The sequence below is a fragment of the Lissotriton helveticus genome, chromosome 2_1, assembly GCF_964261635.1.
Source record: "Lissotriton helveticus chromosome 2_1, aLisHel1.1, whole genome shotgun sequence".
NCBI lineage: Eukaryota > Metazoa > Chordata > Amphibia > Caudata > Salamandridae > Lissotriton > Lissotriton helveticus.
Genome location: NC_136059.1, coordinates 2,078,038,958 through 2,078,044,528, shown reverse-complemented (window position 1 = coordinate 2,078,044,528; position 5,571 = coordinate 2,078,038,958).

The window sequence follows — 5,571 nt, the reverse complement described above, 5'->3', positions numbered from 1 at the left end:
AGTGCCACAGCATGTGCAGTAAGTCTGCACCAATCAGAGAGCAGCGTGAACAAGCGGCGTCAGTGGTTGCAAGTATCTATTTATCTTGTCGGGTGTAAGGTAAGCACGATGCAAGATGTAAAATTGGATAACTTTGAAGCGGGGGTTGCGTGGGATATATGTCGGTCCGGCTAAGATCATCGCCCATTCTCTATCAGTCCAGGCCTGTCCCCTATCCGTCGCCCACTTTTCCCGTAGCGGCAACGTGGATGGTTGTGAGTGTGTCTGTAGAGCTTGCGCCAGCCAATGGATGACATGTGAGCCATTACCCATAACATGGAGATACTGTATGAAGCTGTGCATTGGCAATTCTTCAGTCATGTCGCCCCAAGAAGTAGTAAGCGTACGTAAGAGAGTCGCGTGTAGCAAGAACTGGCCTGCTGGGAGTTCCGTGCTGTCAGCCAGTTCCGCAAAGGTGAGTAGTGTACCGTCAGTATACAGGTCTCCTAGTGTGTCGACTCCTGCCTGCGTCCAGCTAGCCAAGCGAGCCGTAGTCAGCGCGTCCGTTGGTCCCGGAGTGCCCAGAATGGGTAGTGTCGGGGCATATGGCGTCGTCGCCCGTGTGAGTTGCAGACATCGCAGGAAGCATCTGCGCGCCACAGCTAGGTGTAACTGTGTGGGACAGGGGGTGCGGGTTATCGGGTGAAACAGCCTGCAGATTTGCGTGTGCGTCCAGGCAGCAGTATCTGAGGCAGTGTCTTCGAGATGTTTGCCGCTGAGCCATCCCGTCACCCATTGCATCTGTGCTGAAAGGTAATACAGTTCCATGTTAGGAACCGCCAGGCCACCCGAGTCTGTGGGCATGTAAAGTTTCGTCAGCGCCACGCGGGGCCTGCCCGCGTTCCAGATGAGGGTACGCAGCATAATCTCCAGATCACGAAATATTCTATTCGGTACGTACGTGGGTATGTTAGCAAAATAGTACAGCAGCCTAGGCAGTACTATCATTTTAGTGAGAGCTACACGGCTCGGTACGTTGACTAAACCTAGTGCCCCATTGATATTAAAATCTCCCGACAATATAATTCTAGGGGCCCATGTGGCTAGTTCGATATCTAAAAATTCAAATATTTCCGGATCATCCTCGGTTGACCCATATATCGAACCCAGGGTGACCCATTCTTCTATTTGACATTCAATCAATGCCCATCTCCCTCATTGATCCTCCAGCTTATTCCTAGTCTTTATATTTACATGTCTAGTTAAGATTGCCACCCCCCTAATTTTAGCCCCCTGCTTTGAATGAGCCATCAAACGTAGTCCGAGTTGTTCCAGCAGGAATGGTTTATTACCCTCTATATGTGTTTCCTGGAGTGAGATAAAATCGGCGTGCGAGTTCTTCAACAATAGAGCTATCCTTTGCCTTTTTAACTTATCATTCAAACCACACACATTTAATGTCAGTACCTTAATATTTGCAATCATTCTGATTCTTGTCTATTTTCCCGTATTATACCCCAAGATCTCCTTAATTCTGCCCTAATCACAATTTGATACAAATTACACTTTTCTTGTATGTCCTTTCGATCCCAGGGTGCCCATTCTAAGCCCCTCTGTCCTGCGCTTCCCCCTCTCCTGTCGGCCCCACCCACCCATCACAGGCAAATAGGTCAATCCTGACCTATGTATGACTGTTTCTTGGCCCCCAGAGTGTCACCCCCCCTCCCAATTTCTTGTTGTCTATTTACCCATCTAATCATCATGAAGATAAAGAAAGAAGAGAAAGAAAAAACACAAAAGGAAAAAACTTTCTTGGTGCAGCAATAATCCCTTACCCCTTCATCATCATTATTGCACTACTTACGACAAAATCACTATTACGCCTATTCATAAGAGCATATCATAGCGATTTCTTTGACCACCACTATGTACACTATATACAATATCCTGTGTGCCTGTACAGCACCATCATTGGTAATGTCTAGTATCCTATGCATATTAACTGTTTGACTATACAACAGTACTCATTTAGAACCCAGTCTATGAGCTCCCTGAGTTCTTTTTTCACTCAGCTCTGACAAGAAATCCTGTGCCTTGACCTCGGAGTAGAATATTCTAGTATGGCCATCTAGTATCACTTTTAGTTTGGCTGGGAACAAGAGATAGGCCTCACATCCAGCTTTTTGAAAGGGGTCAATAAGATTTCTTAGTCTCCATCTTCTCTCCACTGTAACATGACAGAAGTTAGGCCGGGCGAAGAAAGAGCTTCCTTTGTAGGTGCGGCGGTCCTGAGGCCTAGCCTTGTCCATGATCTCTTGTCTGGCCAGAAAGTTCCCCACAAATACAAGCAACGCCCTTGGTTTGTCATTACGGGAGACTCCATAAGGCTTTTTCTGGGTCATAGGGAATCTGTGTGCTCGTTGAACCTCTACATCCCAGTTCCAGCCCACAACCTCCGGGAACGCTTCTTTCAGAAGGGCGATTACGTATGCCATGGGATCTTGCTCCTCCACCCCTTCTGTTAAACCCAACAGCCTGATATTATTGCGCCTCTGCCTGTTCTCAAAGTCTTCGAGCTTCCAGTGCAGGTCTTCATTGTGCTTCTCCTGTGTTGCTTTAAACTCCTGCCATCGGGTTACCTCATCCTCCAATTTCCCTGTCCTCTCCTCAACTTCCGACACACGGCCAGCCATTTCAGCATATAATTTGTTCATTTTGCTTAAAGATCCCTCGATTTTCTTACTGACTCGCTTAGATCTTTTGGATTCTGCTCTTGCCTCCCCCTGCATCTGCTTCAGGGTTGTATACAATAGGTCCATTGTGGGACCTTGGGATTGCTTTTGTATATTGAGGGAGCCAGGCTGTTGATCACTCACCTCCCCCTCCTCCTGGTATAGGTTTGAAGTGGCTGAATAATCCCAGTCCAATTTTTTAGCCATCTCAAGGCACGTTGGGCTAATCAGGTTTTGATTCTTTCGGCTCTGACGCCTTTTCTGCTGCTTCTTTTTTTGGTGAACAGTGGGCCGCTGAATTGTGTCCTCTGATGTAGATTGGGATTGAACAGAGTTAGAGTCTGAGGCCGGTGTACAGCTTGACACAGAATCCGCCTCTATGTCTCCTGAATCCCCTCCTGGATGATACATCCATATCATCATTTACTGAGAAAAATCGCTCCTCATTAGGGGAGCCTGGAGATAGTGCATCTTTTTCTTTTTGGGTCTGAGGCTCTAAGGATTCTGTACTGCCATCCTGTTTGCTTTTCTGTACGTTACTCCCTTCAGCATACTCTCCCCTAGTTAGTCTTAGTGCTGCTTCAATAATGGCCCCTTGGTCTGTATCTTCCCCCTGTACCAGGGGGGTTGCAGCTGCTGACAGTGTGCCTGGGGGTAGGTATCGCTGCCCATCCTTGACTTTGTCTTGTCCAGCTGAGCCAACTAATCCTCCCCCATCTATGTCTCCTTCTCCTAGCTCAATAACCCCGATGGCCACTTCAGCGTTATCTTTCTCTTTACTGCTGTGGCTTACCATGCGTGCTGTTCGAGCTCCGTCTCCGTCTCCCCCCCTGTCAGCAGTTTCTGGTAGCACTGCAGCTACAGTCGCATCCGTTCGCTGCTCATCCTCCTCCTGCTCCTTTTCGCTGCCTCAGCCTCGGGGATCGTCCTGCTCGGCGCTCCTGGTGCATGCGCGGTCTCTGCCTCTGTGACTGGAGCTGCTTCTCGAGGAGCTTGAGCCGCTGTTACGGGTGAGTCTGCCGTACAATCAAACCCATCTGTAGTATAATTGTGTGTTGCCGCTGATCTTCCAGTGCCTCCTGGCCCTACTGCGAGAGCCTCCAACATCGTAGGCTGCCTTAATGTTTTAGGGGTCATTTCTTTCTGTAGTGGTGCCGATGCCTTCAGAGCTCTTTCCTCCATTGCGGCCAATGCCGCCTTGCGCTCAGCTCTCTGCACGGCCCTTGTTTCGGCATCTCTCTCTCTTTCTCTCTCCTCTTTAGCTCTCTTTTTTTAGCCGCTGAGTCTGTGGTGTTATCGGCGTTATCGGTGCCCCTTGCCGCCGCCGCTTGTTTCCTGGTGACAGCGTGCGAGTCAGGCGGTTTACTAGCATCATCGCTCTCCTTCTGCTTTGCGCCGCGTGTAGGAATCTTGAATCGGTCTCTACTAGTGAGTCTGCGCTTCCAGGTACCTTGTCGGGGGATTCCGCTGACCTGAGCTATTCTGTTTAGTGATTTTTGCTGTAACAGATTTAGAGCCTTAAGTAACATTTTTCTTAATTCTGCCCATTTAACCAGCTGCATGGTTGTAGATTGTCAGGGTCATTTTCTCGATCGTTTCTTGTTTTTCCCTGGGAGAGGGAGGCAGTAGCGTCTCACTCCAGCGACCAGTCCGCGGCCATCTTGCCTCCTTTTGAGTTCTTCAGTGTTCCAATTTGTAAGAAATTGGGGTATTAGTAGTTCGGGGTGGAAGACCCACTCAAATATTAAACATAGTCTTTTGTCAGGGTAAACCACAAAAATCATTAAATTGACCTGTGCTTAACCCTCTGGTAGCTTGGCACATAAGCAGTCAGGCATAACATAGAGGCAAAATGTAAAGTATTTATGCAGTACTCAATCAGTAATTAAGTGAACACACCAAACACACCAAAATTCCCAAACCAATTAAGAAAAACAGAGTACATTTTAATAAAACAAATTACCCCAAAACAACAAAAATCCAATGAGTAGAACTGGATATATGAGTTATTAAAGTTTTTCAGGTCAAAATGGCACCGACAAGCACAAAGCGCCACTCACGGTTATCTAGTTGCGCTAGACTGGGGGAAAGTCACAAGTTCAGGCCAACCGCAAAGGAGCGCAAGTTGAATACAGGGACCACATTACTCCTGCTGAAGAGCTACCTTACCAAGTCCAGTGCGAAGAGTTCTCTTTACATTGACAGGGGGCACAAGGGGCATGTCAAGCTCTGTGCAAAATTGTTGCTGTAGCTTGCAGATCCACTCGTCGCTGGAGACTCATTGGTTGCTCGTGATCTCACATTGCTGGTTGTCGCAGATTGGTATTGTCGGCATGAGGTGCAAGTCCTCCTGGGGCTTCACATTGATAGTCGTTACGGGCAGTCTACTCTCGACGCAAAGAGGTCACTTCACGGTCACGAGGAGCTGAAAAGTTCTGTAACTCAGCTTTTTGTAAGGAGGAGTTCTCACTGATGTCATCCAAAGGTCCTGGACCTGGAGGGCACCTCTGGGGAATCAGGACTCATTCCAGCAGAGGCCAGCAGAAGGGTTTAGGCAGGTTTAGTTGGTCCTGGTCACCTGAGCAGATGCATGGAGGCATCTAGGAGCTTGTTGTGTCCCTGTAGCTCACACACGAGGCCGGCCAACTGACCCTTGGAGTCACTGTGGGTAGCCTGAGTTCAAAGCAAGCAGGTCCAATCTGTCTTCAGTCAGCAGAGCAGTTCCTCTTCCTCAAACGGGAGAACAGATCTTCTGAATCTTCCATAGGTCCAGGAATTTTCTTATGAGTATTTCTGAAGGTTCCACTTTTATACGTGGTACCGACCTTTGTGTGGGGGACTCCCCTAACCTACCCCCAAA